The sequence below is a fragment of the Balaenoptera acutorostrata genome, chromosome 6, assembly GCF_949987535.1.
Source record: "Balaenoptera acutorostrata chromosome 6, mBalAcu1.1, whole genome shotgun sequence".
NCBI lineage: Eukaryota > Metazoa > Chordata > Mammalia > Artiodactyla > Balaenopteridae > Balaenoptera > Balaenoptera acutorostrata.
Window position 1 is genome coordinate 44,761,482 of NC_080069.1, and position 16,283 is coordinate 44,777,764.

Here is a 16,283-nt window from a genome sequence, read left to right on the forward strand (position 1 = left end):
GATTATAAGTGGTAGAACCAGGAGAAAATATAGCTGATTTTCCCTCCCGTAAAAAAGCAAATTTCTGGCAGGGAAAACAAACAAACAAAAACACCTTAAAATCCTTCGTAAGTAGAGTTGAAAAAAGTACTACTTAGGCATATCACAGTCTTCTGGCACTTTTGTGAGTTAGTTCTATAATCATTCACTGAACCTTCCGTGGTTCAAAATTCCAGAGAACTGACTGACAGCTAAACTTTGGGAAAACAACTTGTGGTTAAGTTTTTAACTGTCTGCTCTTGATGACTAGTTTATTCCAAGAGAGGCAGAGGAATGACAAATCAATTCTGTTGATATAAATATCAGACCCACACACCATTCATATGCAAATGAATACAAAAAAGAAAGATACAGAGTAAAGTTAAGATATATAGATTGCCAACAGGCACATGAAAAGATGTTCAACATCGCTAATCGTCAGAGAAATGCAAACCACATTGTCAGTAGTTTTGCAAATCAAAACCACAGTCTCACACCTGTCAGAATGGCTACCATGAAAAAGACCACAAAAAACAAATGTTGGCGAGGATGTGGAGAAAAGGGAACCCTCATACGCTATTGGTGGGAATGTCAATTGATGCAACGACTGTGGAAAACAGTACGGAGGTTCTCAGAAAACTATAAACAGAACTACCACATGATCCAGCAATTCCACTGCTGTGTATATATCCGAAGAAAACGAAAACACTTATCTGAAGAGATACATGCATCCCAATGTTCAAAGCAGCATTCTTTACGGTAGCCAAGATATGGAAGCAACCTAAGTGTCCATCAGCAGATGAATGGATAAAGAAGATGTCGTGTATATATATACAATGAAATAGTACTCAGCCATAAGAAAGAATGAAATTTTGCCGTTTGTAACAACTGGACTTGGGGGGTATTATGCTTAGTGAAATAAATCAGACAGAGAAAGGTTATCACTTACCTGTGGAATCTAAAGAATAAAACAAATGAATGAATATAACAAAACAGAAACAGCACAGAACAGACACATAGATCAATGGGACAGACTATAGAGCCCAGAAATAAACTCACATACTTATGTTCAATTAATCTACAACAAAGGAGGCAAGAATATGCAATGGAGAAAAGACAGTCTCTTCAAAAAGTGGCGCTGGGAAAACTGGACAGCTACATGTAAAAGAATGACATTAGAACATTTTCTAACACCATATACAAAAATAAACTCAAAATGGATTAAAGACCTAAATGTAAGACCAGAAACTAAAAAACTCCTAGAAGAAAACGTAGATGGAACACTCTTTGACATAAGTCATAGCAATATTTTTTTGGACCTGTCTCCTAAAGCAAAGGGAACAAAAGCAAAAATAAACAAATGGGACCTAATTAATCTTAAAAGCTTTTGCACAGCAAAGGAAAACATGAACAAAACAAAATGACAACCTATAGAATGGAAGAAAATATTTGCAAATGATATGACCAATAAGGGGTTAGTTAATGTCCAAAATATATAAACAGTTCATACAATTCAATACCAAAAAAACGAACAACTCAATTAAAATATGAGACCTGTTATAACCTATGTGGAATCTAAAAAATAAAACAAATTAGTGAGTATAAAAAAAGACTCACAGATATAGAGTACAAACTAGTGGTTACCAGTGGGGAGAGGGAAGGGAGGAGGGCAAGACAGGGGTAGGGAACTTCGAGGTATAAACTACTATGTATAAAATAAACAAGCTACAAGGATATATTGTACAGTGCAGGGAATATAGCCAATATTTTATAATAACTATAAATGGAGTATAATCTTTAGAAATTGTGAATCACTATACTGTACACCTGAAACTTATATAATGTTATAATGTTATAAATCATCTACACTTCAATTTAAAAAAATACTTAGAAAAAAGATCAGAAAAATACATTAAAAGAAAATTTTAAAAACAAAATTTTTATGTATTTATTTATTTATTTAGGCTGCACTGGGTCTTAGTTGGGGCACCTGGGATCTCTGTTGTGGCATGTGTGATCTTTAGTTGTGTCATGCAAACTCTTAGTTGCAGCATGCATGTGGGATCTAGTTCCCTGACTAGGGATCAAACCCGGGCCCCCTGCATTGGGAGCACGGAGTCTTAGCCACTGGACCATCAGGGAGGTCCCTAAAAGAAAATTTTAAAAATAGATGCTCATTGTGGAAACACTATTAATCAGCTATAAAAAATGAGGTAAGGGGCTTCCCTGGTGGCGCAGTGGTTGAGAATCTGCCTGCCAGTGCAGGGCACACAGGTTCGAGCCCTGGTCTGGGAAGATCCCACATGCCGCGGAGCAACTAGGCCCGTGAGCCACAACTACTGAGCCTGCGCGTCTGGAGGTTGTGCTCCGCAACAAGAGAGGCCGCGACACTGAGAGGCCCGCGCACCGCGATGAAGAGTGGCCCCCGCACGCCGCAAGTAGAAAAAGCTCTCGCACAGAAACGAAGACCCAATGCAGCCAAAAATAAAACAATTAATTAATTAAAAGAAAAAAACTTAAAAAAAAAAATGAGGTAATCCTACCATTTGTGACAACATGGACTTTGAAGACATTATGCTAAGTGAAATGAGTCAGAGAAAGACAAATACTGTATGATCAGATCGCACTTATGTATAGAAGTAGAACCTAATTTAAAAAAAACACACACAACTCACACAAAAAAAGAAAAGAAAAAGAAAATGCAAGTGAACAAAAAGAAGAAAATGAAAGTCATCTGTAATACCATGGTTTGGAGTTTCATTTAACATGACTTTTAAATGTACTTGGATTTTAAAAAAAATGATTAGACCTCACATTGTTTTGTAAGTTGCTTTTTTTTCCACTCAGCAGTAGACCACAAACATCTTTATAGAGCCATCATGTGATATTTTATATCACATTTAACTACCCCATAAAAATCTATCATTCAGATATATAGTTTATTTAAATCTCTTATTATTAAAATAGGTAGGTTGTTTCCAAGTATTAACATTCAAATAACGCTTGCAACTTTCGTATACATTTCTTCAAATAGGTCCTTAATCCATTTCCCTAAAATAAACTCGTACCTTTCAGTTCCTAGAAGTAGGACAGCTGGGTGAAAGGATTTGATATCTCCATTGGGTTGCACATCACCAGGTTGCCAGGGAAAGGCTGTACCAATTTTATGACCCTTCTCTGAAGCAGTGAGTAAATGAAGGTGCCTAAACCAGGCAATATAATTGGTTTTTACCTTTTGCCAAATGGAGAGATTAAAAAGCTAACCTTGGGCATTTCTCTAATTGCTAGTGAAGGTGAATACCTTTCCATCCCTCTGTTAGAATCTGAATTTCTTCTTTGGTAAACTCCCTGTCTGCCAGAAAGGGCAAACCGAGGGTAACTAAGATGGCCTCTGGTGACCAAATGTTCTCATCTTTCACTGAACTATTCCTGCGGATGAGACTCAGCTCTGTAGTCCTTGAGAGGCAAGGACTGCCTGTGGCCTCTACCTGATCTTGAGACTTGCAGTCTGTAAGATTCCCCTTTACCTGAAGGGAGCCCTAAAATCTAACGCACAGTTTGACCCCATGCTCAGGTGCACTGTGAACCTAGTTGGTTATAGCAAAGTAAGTGACCAATTAGCTTACCTCACAGGCAAAATCCCCACTGGGGTCAGTGAGCTTTGCTACCTGTAACCCAGACCATTTCCAAGCCCAGGCAGCAGTCTTGCAAATGGGTTTTGTGAGGGAGCCCGAGTACAGCATATGGATAGTACAATGCTAAACCACTGCTCTTGCTAGAGGATCGCCTGGGATTATACCCCGGCTGACAGTCATGATGCCTGTTTGGTACAGCCAGATTTGTAGAGATGCTTGGAAGAGTCGACTGATTGTAGCTAAATGCCAACGATCAGATAAAATAAGAGTCACGTTTTCGGGTCTTTTTCCAGCCTTTGGAGTATATAAATCTAAGATTTAGCTGCTTATGCTGTCGGAGTTGAATCCTCTTAGGTTGTCTTATGAGAGAGAAAGAGGCATGCATATGAATGGGCCCTACCACCAACCACAGGATTTCCATGCATCAGTGGGAAAGAGCAGAGGAGAGGCGTAACCGTGGGCAGCAGAATTCCCGTCAGTAATGGGATGGGGAGAATAAAGTTAGGGGGGTGGGGTGGGGATTGTGTGTAATCAGTTTCCTGGAGAGTTTGGATAGTTTGAAAGAGCCTTCAGGTGATTAGTTGAGAATCACTGCTCTGTGGTCTAACATACAGACGACACGCTCTCAGAATTGTTTATTTAGGATATCTAAAGACACACAAGAGTAGATTTTTTAAATCTATGCTAACAACAGAAAGAGGTTTCTTCTGTATTCATGTGGTTTACCCACCTCTCTTCCTCTCTTCTCACATTTTCCTAAATATACCCTCCCTGAATTTTCATGGCTTCCAACTCCAAAGTTAAAGCAGTATCACTGCATCTTTTAGGGTTTACTTCAGTTCACTAAAAAGATTAGCTGTGCTTCATTTTTTTCTGTTTAAAGAGAAATTAATTGGTCCCACCCCCAAACTGACTGTTGTGTATCTAAACATCATGCTACTTATAAACAACTTCTTGTCAAAAGTGAGATTTCAAGGATGTCTATAAACAAGATTGAGGTCAGAACCATTCAGGCCAGCAAACCACCATGGCTTGTTAACTCGGTTCTTTTACGAAGCGGAGAGCTAGAAATATTAGTTCTTTGCTTTATTTGATGCAGATGCATCTGGAAAAATGGAATAGCTGAATAGCTCTGAATAGCTCTGAATAGCCCAGAGACCAAGTCACTTCTTTGACCTTCTTAGCTGTTCATAAAAGTATTGAAAAAAAAAATACACACACACCAAAAACACACAAAAATCTCTTAAATGTGATACTTGTAACCAAAAGAATTTTAAAGCCACAAGTGCAATTGTCTATTTTGGGAGAGAATGAAAAAGAAAAAAAAAAAAGAAAAAAAGGAAAAAGAGTAGTACTGTTGTAGGAAAAATGGGGCATGAGAGAACGGTCATGTCCCAGGCCTAGAGTCCTTGGGATGGCTGGCCAAGTGAGTGAGCCATAGTAAAGTGAAAGTGGGTTTATTTACAGAGGTACACACTCCATAGAAAGAAGCAGCCCCAGGGGATGGGGTCCTCTTGGAAAGTGAGAGCAGCCCCTGAAGTGCAGGGCTGGTTAGTTTCTACGCGCTGGGCAATTCCATACGCTAACGAGTGGAATATTCTATCTTGGAGAGGGGGCGGGGATTTCCAGGAATTGGGGCACCACCCACTTTTTGGCCTTTCATGGTTGGCCTCAGAACTGTCATGGTGCCTGGCGGTGTGTTGTTTAGCATATGCTAATATATTACAATGAGTGTACAATGAGGCTCAAGGTCTACGGGAAGTTAAATCTTCTGCCATCTAGGACCTAGTTGGTTCTAACCAGTTGTTGTCGTATCCTCAGGATATGTCATTCTTTTAAAGTTTGTGCCTTGCCTCTGTCCCTCCTGTCTCAGTGCAGAAGGAAGGTCTTAGAGAAAGAATGACTTTATAACAGTATAACCAAGTCCATCAACACATTTTTCTTGGGCACTAATTAATGCAAAGTGCACTTTACCCCACAAAAGTCAACAAGACTCTGCTTTCAAAAAGCTTTGCCATCACACAATAATTTGTCACTTTTTGCTAAAATTTTAAGTTATCAGTCTGTTTTCACTAACTCTTTTGTCTCATCCTGGACCACTGACCAGAATGCTCCACATATATTCCTAGAGTTCTAAAAAGAGCTATAACCTAAATGATTCAGTTTCACTCTGAATAAGCCACATAACCTTTCTGTGCCTCAGTTTCCCAGTCTGTAACATAAGGTTACTTGATGATCTAAAAAGTCCCTTCTGGGTGAAAAAATTCTATGTTTCATTCATTCATTTGTTCAACACATATTTATGTTAACTGCATAATATGTGCCGGGAACTGTTTTAGGCACCAGGGATGCACCCGGGAACAAAATTGACAAAACCCCCTCACGGTGCTTCCATTTCAGTGGAGGGAGATAGACTAAACAATAAACAAACATAGAAGCAGAACGTCAGACTGCGACCAGTTCTGTGGATAAAGCAGGACAGGGCACTAAGGAGTGTCGGCCGTGAAGGGTATCAGGAGATCAAAGAAGGCCTCACTGATATGGAGCTACTTGAGAACAAGCTTGAAGGAAGTGAGGGGGCAAGCTCAGTGCAATCTTGAGGAGGGGTCAGATCATGTGCAAAGGTCCTGAGGTGGGTCTGAGGGAAGGCAAGGAGGCCAGAGCAGGGTGAGCGAGGGCAGAAAAGGAAAAGATTGAGGTGGGGAGTAGCAGAGTCAGCCACTGTAGGAACTCTGACTAAGGACAAACTACAAAGTACTCTCCTAACTTTACACTTGGTTTAAATTGTACATTTCCAACATCAGAATTTAGGTTTGGTAAGATATTAACTCATAATATGAAAACATTAGGTTGTCATTTAAAAAGTAGCCACTTCCTGAAATCTAACCCTTCTGTTTCTCTGAACTTCATTAAGTTAACACTGGAAATTTTCAGGATGTATCATAAAAATGATCATGACTCACTCAGCAGATGTGCATAACCACTGCCAAAGTAATGGTCAGGATTTGGGGGACCAGAGCCATGACCATGGCACTGATCAAGCAGCTCCTGCCCTTTTGGGGCTCCCCTATTCCAGGCTCAGTGGCCAAGACAGCACAACATCATATGAAATTCCCAAAAGAGAAAACTTGCCTGACACATCCTTTAAGCTCATTTTAAATTAACTGCAGTAGCACAAACTCCAAAGAACAGAAATAGTTACCTTTATTTTCTGGTATCACTATGGGCTAATATAAACAGAGTTTCACAAAAAGTCTTGGTGAACTTCAGATTTATTATTCCGGAGATGCACTGAGAAAGGAAAGTCATTGTGGGGTCATGAAACATTTGTCCAGAAAGTAAAGGAAGAAGCAGGGCAGGACCCCCTCAGGAGCAGGTGTCCTGGCCAGTTCTCAGTTCCTGACCTCATCCTCTCCTCGTTAAGGCCAGTCCTCAGCCCCTTCTCAGAGTGTGGGTCCCCTACCCTGCAGCAACCCACCATCGCCAGCAGGGCTTCAAAAATGATGCCTGCAGAGACCCGAAGTCCTACTGCATCTAAGTCCTGAGAGTAGGGGGCACGAGGGGGCAGCAACTGTAGTTGTTACTAGCATTACAGAGCAGGCCTGGTCGATAGCCATCCTTTAAGAGTGGCGTGATTTCCTCAAGCTCCAAACTCATTTCGTAGATCCTTGGTAACAAACTTTTCTAACTCAAATTTTAGGAATTAGAAAGAGTGTCACCACGAAAGGCTGGGTGTCAGGCTGCCGGAGGTCTCACAGGGCAGCATTTCTCTCCATCAATTCACCATGTTTCTTAGGTCATCTACCCCAACCCACTTCAGCACTGCTCAGACCCAAGAATGATGACTCGTACTAATAAAGTTCCCAGAAGCTTGAGGTATAAGCCTACGTTTCTTGGTTTTCGAGAAGAAAGGCAGCTGCCGGGAGGACCTGAAGCTCCTGTTTTCTGACCAGCACGTTCTTTCCTCGCAGTGGTATAGCCATGTGGTTAGGAGCTGGGAAGCTGCAGACAGGCTGCAGGCATGCTGAGAGGGAACTCAACCCAGATGGAGGGAACGTCCATCTGGCCTTAAGCCCAGCTCTTAAGCAATGATGCTCTAGTCCCATCTCAGTGGCCCACAGAGTGGCATGGCATCTACACGCAATGGCCATTTCATTGGGTCAAAGATGTGACAAGTAATAGAGCAGCATTCGACCATGACACGTCCACTACCTGGGCCTCGCTGGCTTGTCTAAGAAAAGGGACTGACCCAGATTCATTCATACATTTGACATTGATAGACACTGATTTGACATTGATGGGATAAAGAGATGAGTCCCCTTGCTCTTCAGTCACACACACAGACTGGTCAGGAGTTTATTAGACTATCAAGCAGTCCATGCTACTGCAGCAGTGGATGGAGAGCGATAAAGAAGCACCTAGGGGTGCTGGAATTCCTTGGCGGTCCAGTGGTTAGGGCTCCGAGCTTCCACTGCAGGGGGCACGGGTTTGATCCCTGGTTGGGAAACTAAGAGCCTGCATGTTGCACGGTGCAGCCAAAAAAAAAAAAAAAAAAAAAAGAAGCATCTATGGATAGCACCTAATCCAGCATGGGAGGGGGTCCGGAAGACCTCCAGGGACAGGCACGCCATGCACGAGCCTTCCAGAACTACAGTGAGGGAGGGAGTCAGGGAAAAAATATTCCAGGCAGAGAAAACAGCACATGTAAAGGTGCGGAAGTGTGACCCTGTGGGAGGCATAAAGCAGTTCCATGTGGACGAAGGACAGGGTTCACGACAGGCAGGGCTAAGAGGAGAGGGAAAGGGAGGGGCGGGGTCCACATCATGAGGGACCTCGCAGAAAGGCTCGGATTTATCCTGAAGACAAGGAGGCACATTAAAAGATTCTAAGCTGGAATCTTCAAGACCTGATTTGATTTTCAGAGATCATTCTGGTAGTGGTAAGAGCTGACTTGGGGGAAGGATGCTAGATTGGTGTCAGGGAGGTAGGGTATGGTGCTATTACAGTCATCAAGTCGGAAGAAGGGGGCAGGGGCAATAGATCCCAGGGAGAGTTAAGAAAGGAGAATGGACTGAGGGTGGGTGAGGAAGAAAGAGAGATCTGGGATAGCTCCTGTGTTCCTCGTTTGGGCAAACTGGCAGAGCCAATGACCACAATGGGAACTGGGATGTCGGTTTTAGACGTGGGGAATCTGGGATGAAGAGGAACAGCAAGCAGCAGCATATATGCGCCAGGAGCTCAGGAGGTCTGGGCTGACAGAAGTTTGGACAGGCGTTCTGCCATGAGCGCTATATCACTCCATGGGCACTGCAGCCTGCTGACATGTGCCGAGTGCCCGTGGAGGGCCAGATACCTTATCCACATTGTCTAATATGGTCCCTCAGCAACTGTGAGATAGGGACTACCATCCCATTATACAGATGAGAAGACTGAGGATCAGAGAGGGTAACTTGCCAATGCCCTGTGGTCAGTGGCCAGATTGGGAGTGAAACCCCGGGCCCCTGATGTCAGGGCCAACTTCCTCACACCCTGCTGCTTCCAAATAGGCATAGCATTTTATAGCCACTCCTCATCCAAAAACCCACATTAACCAAATGGATTAAAAAAGTTAAGTCTCACTTTAAAACAATCTTCAAACTCTAAGGTACATATGCGAGGACTAGATAGTCAACCTCTAATTTCCCCTAAAATATCCTTGATTTTGGCAAAATTTGTATGACAGATAACTTTTAAAGTATGGGTTGATGTCAAACACCCATCACCAGGCTTCACCAACCCTTAAAATGTAACTGATTCCTCATCTAAGCAAATAAGGCTTTTATGAAACACAGCAATTCTTAAGACCAGTCTGGAGGCTGGTCTTGATCCCACCACTATTATAGAACTGTCCTGCGCATGTCTGCGTAGCTCTTGCATGTAACCGACTGTCCACAATGATTCGTTCACTTCTCCGCTTCTCAACCAAAAATTCAAACCTGGCAATCCTGTAGGAGGACACTTTCTTCGACCGACACGCCTTCTTCATGAACTAGGCCACAATGTGTATAATTTGCTTTGTAATTTTACAGTAATGGCCATGAAAGGATGACGAGGTTAAGGAATAATTAAGCGTTCCATACACGTCAGTCTGAGCAACAGCTCAGGCAATTCACACTGTTCAAAGATGGGCTTCCCCAGAGTTCTCCTTAAGTCACGAAAAGAGAATGAGAGAGAACCCCAGCAGCACACACGCACAGCAGCCTTGCCAGTTCATCAGAAAGTGGATTAACTTCCACGACAAAGACTAAAGCAGAACCTGAGGAATCTGGGAAGTGATTGGTTCAGAGAGTGTGATATCACTTTGATAGTTCTACGCAGTAGGATATACATACTTACTTCAAGAACCTGGTCTGGCTCCCAAATATATGTAGTGCTTAGAGAGAGAGAGTTTCCCGTCTTTGCACGTTCCCAACATCCAATCCCAAAGCCCTTTGGTTTCCAATCTACGCTTAAAATCAGACTCTGCCACTTCCTGCCGTAGACAAGATTCACTTTATCTGCCTAAGCCTCAGTTTACTTCTTTGCAGATTTAAGGCAACAAGAGCTGCCCTGCACTGCCCTGCCCAGCTCACAAGGGCCACTGTGATAATTAAAGGAGGCAGTAGATGAAGAGATGGTGTACACTGGGAGCAACTCTATACCTGTGAGCTGCCGTTATTCATGAGATTGATAGCAACTTACTTCATGGGGCGTGCGGACCCTAAATGCAGCCAATTTCTTCTACTGAAGATTTAAACCTACATCTTAAAACATAATAGATATTCTAAAATGTTGTCAGAGTCACTCTTCCCTACCAAGGGAAAAAAAGCATTCTAGAATAACAGAAGACCTAAACGCTCCAGATATATGTGAAAAAAATGACAACAGACCATAAAGACTATTTTCCTCAAAAAAAAAAAAAAAAAAAAAGATGTCTTCTTTATACTGGCTCAAATTGAAGATTCTTTTTGTTGCAGTACTTTAAAATCTTTAAAAATCTTGCAGGTGAGATAAAATGTTCGTGGTCCTAGGCAATATCTGAAATTTTTCCTTTGAACATAATGCATTTCTTTTGTAATCAAAATTTTTCTCCAATGAACTTAATCAATTTAAATTAATTTAGCATCTATTTCTTTTTTTTTTTTTTAAACATTTTCTCCTCCTTCTCTTTTTTTTTTTTTTTTTTTAATAGTATGGGACTTTTTTTTTTTTAATTATTTATTTATTTATTTATTTATTTTTGGCTGTGTTGGGTCTTCGTTTCTGTGCGTGGGCTTTCTCAAGTTGTGGCAAGTGGGGGCCACTCTTCATCGCGGTGCGCGGGCCTCTCACTGTCGCGGCCTCTCTTGTTGAGGAGCACAAGCTCCAGACGCGCGGGCTCAGTAGTTGTGGCTCACGGGCCTAGTTGCTCCGTGGCATGTGGGATCTTCCCAGACCAGGGCTCGAACCCATGTCCCCTGCATTGGCAGGCGGATTCTCAACCACTGCGCCACCAGGGAAGTCCTAGCATCTATTTCTTGAGCATCTTCTTTGCATTAAGCATTTTTAAGTAGCATAGGAGAAAGGGAGATAAGGAAAATCTTGTTTTACATGAAGATTATGATCTAAGGAGACTGAGATAAGCTCGCAAAGAACTATAATATGCTAAGGGTCATAAGAGAGGTCAGAGGAAAGTGACAGCTATAACTAAGGGAGTTGAGAAAGGCTTAACAGAGGAGAATTGGGAGAAGGAAAGAGGGAAGACTGATTTAGCCCAGAAGGCAGAGAGGAGAGCAAATGCAGAAGCAGAGAAGGGGGACCACACAGCAAGTGTTCAAAGTCCGCCCCGGGGTTCCGTTGTACTGACATTAGGACAGAAGAGTTTTAAGATTTTGTTACAGCAGTTAGTACATGCTTGTTACTAAAAGACACAACAAAGATACTTTGTTAGTTTATACAGTTGAAAATGAAGATGCTAACTCCTGGAAGAGGGAAAAAAAGAAGTGAGTTTGAGGAAAGGTCCAGATGAAACAAGATTGGTCAAATGCTAATGTTCATAATTGTTGAAGCGGGGGGTTTATACTCTCCACTTCTTTGGATGTCTGCAATTTTCCATTAAAAATGGCTAAAAAAGAAATGAAGGCCATTCAGTCTGTGGAGATGGTCAGCTGACGGCTTCTCAGGTGATGGTGCTGATCGGATAAGAACATTCTAACCTCTAGGTCAGTTGGAGGGAGCGGGCAGGGCTGAGGCTGGAGCTGACTCCACAGGCGGAAGTAGACACTGCACAACATAACTAAGGGCTGTTTTCGGTTCCCCATGCCTCTCGTTCCATACTTCTTTCTCCATTTCCCACTGGGAGGAAGGGAGTAGCAGGGGTCTGCTACTGGCTGAGTCGGTGGTTAAGTCAGTCTAAGAAAAACGAAGCCAACTATGTTGCCCTCAATGTACAAATAACTGTAGGGGTTATTTTTGGTCAAGTCAATTTTTTTTTAATTTATTTATTTTATTTATTTATATTTGGCTGCGTTGGGTCTTCGTTGCTGCGCGCGGGCTTCTCATTGTGGTGGCTTCTCTTGTTGTGGAGCACAGGCTCTAGGTGCGAGGGCTTCAGTAGTTGTGGCGTGCGGGCTCTAGAGCACAGGCTCAGTAGTTGTGGCGCGCAGGCTTAGTTGCTCCAGGCTTAGTTGCTCCGCGGCATGTGGGATCTTCCCAGACCAGGGCTCGAACCCGTGTCCCCTGCATTGGCAGGTGGATTCTTAACCACTGCGTCACCAGGGCAGTCCGGTCAAGTCAGTTTTAATACTTGTTTAGTACTTGCTAGAAAATATTAATAAGCAAAGTGAAGAGAATTAAAAACCCACTGTACCCCGCCACCAAGAGAAAAACCACCCAGCGTTTGGCACACCCTTTGCCTCCGTCCATGCGTGTGCACATCTGTACATACACGCGCATGCTTTCTCTCCTCGTCATGGCAGGATCACAGAGAAACAGTCTTGGGTAACAAGTTTTTCAATTTTAAAACTGTACTTCATGACATTTCATGAAACAGCGTTTTTACAACATCCGTTTCAGGGCTGCACAATAGTCCATTAAAAAACAGTCTGGGGCTTCCCTGGTGGCGCAGTGGTTGAGAATCTGCCTGCTAATGCAGGGGACATGGGTTCGAGCCCTGGTCTGGGAAGATCCCACATGCCACGGAGCAGCTGGGTCCGTGAGCCACAGCTACTGAGCCTGCGCGTCTGGAGCCTGTGCCCCGCAACGGGAGGGGCCGCGATAGTGAAAGGCCCGCGCACCGCGATGAAGAGCAGTCCCCGTGCCGCGATGAAGAGTGGCCCCCACTTGCCGCAACTAGAGAAAGCCCTCGCACGAACCGAAGACCCAACACAGCCAAAAATAAATAAATAAATAAATAAAGTAGCTATTAAAAAAATGCTAAAAAAAACAGTCTGATCTGCGTGGATGGACCTAGAGACTGTCATACAGAGTGAAGTAAGTCAGAAAGAGAAAAACAAATATCGTATATTAACGCATGTATGTGGAACCTAGAAAAATGGTACAGATGAACCGGTTTGCAGGGCAGAAATAGAGACACAGATGTAGAGAACAAACGTATGGACACCAAGGGGGAAAAGTGGCGGGGTGGTGGTGGTGTGATGAATTGGGCGATTGGGATTGACATGTATACACTGATGTGTATGAAATGGATGACTAATAAGAACCTGCTGTATAAAAAAATAAAATAAAATTCAAAAATTCAAAAAAAAAACCAGTCTGATCTGGTGCTTCTAACCTTGGACAGGGGCTTACGTCAAACAAATATTGTTCAGTAAAATGCTTTGATCTGAGAGGGCTCTCTCTCTCAATATTATTTTGAGTTAATATGTACTAGTATCATATATACTAGTTTAGAAATGGGATGCAGTAATTTGCTTTATCAGGAGAGAGGGAGTGATGGTAACAGTCTAACAGAAATAATCCTATCTTCCTTGAAAAAGTATAGGTTGTTGGGATTTTAGTTTTTTGTTTTGTTTTCAGGTTGTAAAAGCAATACATGAATGCTGCAAGGCAGGCCGACATATGTTACCACAAAGAGTAACAAAGATAAGTTCCCTGCCTTCCTTCTGCCTCCACTGTCCAGAACTGGCTACTGTTGATAGTTTGGTATGTCTGTCTTCCAAACATTTATAAGGCTAAATATGTATGTAATTTCTATCTGGAATTTGTGCTGACAGAACAAGGAGCCACGGAAGTAATCCAGTGAGTGATCCCACCTACCACACAGCAGCATGCAGGACACTGGGCTCTGGCAGAGGCTGAGGAAGGGCCACTCACAGGGACACCCCTCTGAAAGTGGAAAGTAAAAGAGCACCAAGACTGGGTGCTCTTATTCACCAGTCATATTCCAATAAACTCAAGGATGCTCAACCACAAACAGAAATGATCATGGAGGACAGGAAGGCAACAACACGCCTCCCTGTTCTTTTGCAAATCACTTCTCAAACGCTTGCAAACTCTCGCACAAACCCCTCCACACTTGGCACGGGGTCCCCACGGGCACATCTCCGAACGTGTGGGTCCTGTGTGCCACGTCACTGCTACAGTCTGGACTCATGCACAGGTCACCTCTGCAGGGACAGAAATAACCAAAGGCATCTGAGAGCCTTGCCAGTTTTCAGGAGGCCAGCAGGGCTCATCATCCCTTATGTGGGGACCTAGTTCTTGGTTTCCAGAGCGAGGTCAAGCTAGGTTGCAACTACCAGAGGTTCACCATCCATGCATGGTGTGGTGTGTGTTCCCATTCAGAGGAAGGATCACAGACAAGAAGCAGGCCCAATGATTTAAGCCTCTGAAGCATTTCCTACACCGGTGGCTCTCAAAGTGTGGTGCAGGGGACTCTAGGGATCCACAAGGTCAAAACCACTTTCGTTAACAACGCCAAGATGCTATTTGACATTTTCACTCTCACATTTTCCCGAGTACACAGTGGAGTTTTCCAGAGGCTATATGACATGTAATACTGCAACAGACTGAATGCAGAAGTAGATATAAGAATCTAGCTGATGAAAAAGCAAATGAAAAACAAAAAAAAAATCTAGCTGCTGTCTATTAAACCTGACATTAAAGACATTTGCAAAAATATAATTAATACAATGCCACTCTTCTCAGTAACGTTCTGTTTTGAAAAGTATGGTTATTTTCATAAAGATATGTTATGTCAACATATAATAGGTCCACTATTATGTCTAAATGCATTACTAAATATAGTAAAAAATTCTCAGTTTTAGTTATATTTGGCAAATATTGAAATATATAACCCACATAAAAGCTCCTTAGTATACTAATTTTTAAGAGTGTAAAGGGGTTTTTGAGCACCCCCCCCCCCAGAAAAGTTTGAGAACTGCTATCCTAGAGGCTGTCCCCGACTCCCTACCCCCATCCCCGCAAGACAAACACACACACAGGCGCGCACACACACCGCTGTGAGGAGGGTTATGTATGTGGCAGGAAGGAAGATGTACCATTCTGGTGTGCTGGCTGCATTAGGAAAAGCAGCCCGTGCTCCTTCCTGGATCTCTGAATCTATGAGGATGGGCTCTATCCCCACGCCTTCCACCGGGGGTCTCTTCCCCCACACTCCGTTTTCCCCTTACCACTTGGTGTGTTTTCCCCGATCTGTCAGAACCTCTGAGGATTTCCCTATCCCGCCACCCCCAGCTCGGCGAGGACTCCCCGGTGAGGCCCGCACTCCCTCCCTGAGGTTAGGACTCCCCAGTTCAGTCGGCCGGAACAGTCTCAGCGTGGACTCTGGGCGGCCCGCACAGCCCAGACAAAGAAGGCCTAGGAGAGCCATTTCCAGTCCCCGAGACCTGTCCTCGGCGCAGCACAGGCTGGGGACAGGGCAAAGGGGTCAGTCCGCAGGAACTAGTCCCCGATTCTCCCCCTCGGCCTTCCCCGGATCCCCGCCCCGGGCCGCCCGGCGCGCTGCAGTGCGGGCAGTCCGGGCTCGGGGAAGGTGCCCGGGGCGCCGCGGACTCGCGCCCACCCTGCCGGGGCCAGGGCGGCCGGCGCTCCGGCCCGGGGCCGGACGTCGGTCGGGCCACGACGTACTCACTCACCGCGAACTTCACGGCAGGCTCCGACCGGCTGCCGGGCACCAGGCTGCGGGGTGCGATCCCGTGCGGCGCGATTCCAGCCGCCGAGCTCCTCCCCTTGTCGCCCCGGGGCCACCGGCCGAGGGGCGGAGCCGGGGCGGGGCGGGGTCTGCGGGCGGAGGAGACCTCGCCCCCCCGTGGGAGGCAGGGTTGCTAGGGGCCAGCGGCAGGAAGCCGCCCGGGACCCGGCTCCTCCCCTGCGGGCCCAGGCCTGGGACTCGCTCACTCTGGGGCGTGGAGTGTGACTGTCCAGCTCTCTAGGAGGGGAGCCGAAGGGGCGAGGGGAAAATGCCGCTTTTTAAAATGATTTGGCCGTCAAGGTGGAGGCTTCCGTATCTGGCACCCCGGTACGTGTGGTCACCTCCGCTCTCTCCCTTTTGCCCTCACCCCATCCCCACCTTAATGCCTTGCAAAGCGTGCCGAGTGACCTGGCGGGACTTCAACGTTTCCGTGGCTAGGAGTGCAAAGTTTCAATGTT

The 16,283-nt window shown here is 44.5% G+C and overlaps 1 protein-coding gene across 1 annotated transcript in view; it reads right to left on the minus strand.

Annotated features, from left to right (window-relative positions):
* The window catches only part of ACO1 (aconitase 1), a 60,947-nt gene extending 45,040 nt beyond the window's left edge, over positions 1 to 15,907 (minus strand). The window contains exon 1 of the mRNA XM_057547907.1: positions 15,770 to 15,907. The gene's annotated coding sequence lies outside the window, so the exon portion shown is untranslated. The remainder of the gene's footprint in view (positions 1 to 15,769) is intronic.
* Positions 15,908 to 16,283: the final 376 nt, after the last annotated feature.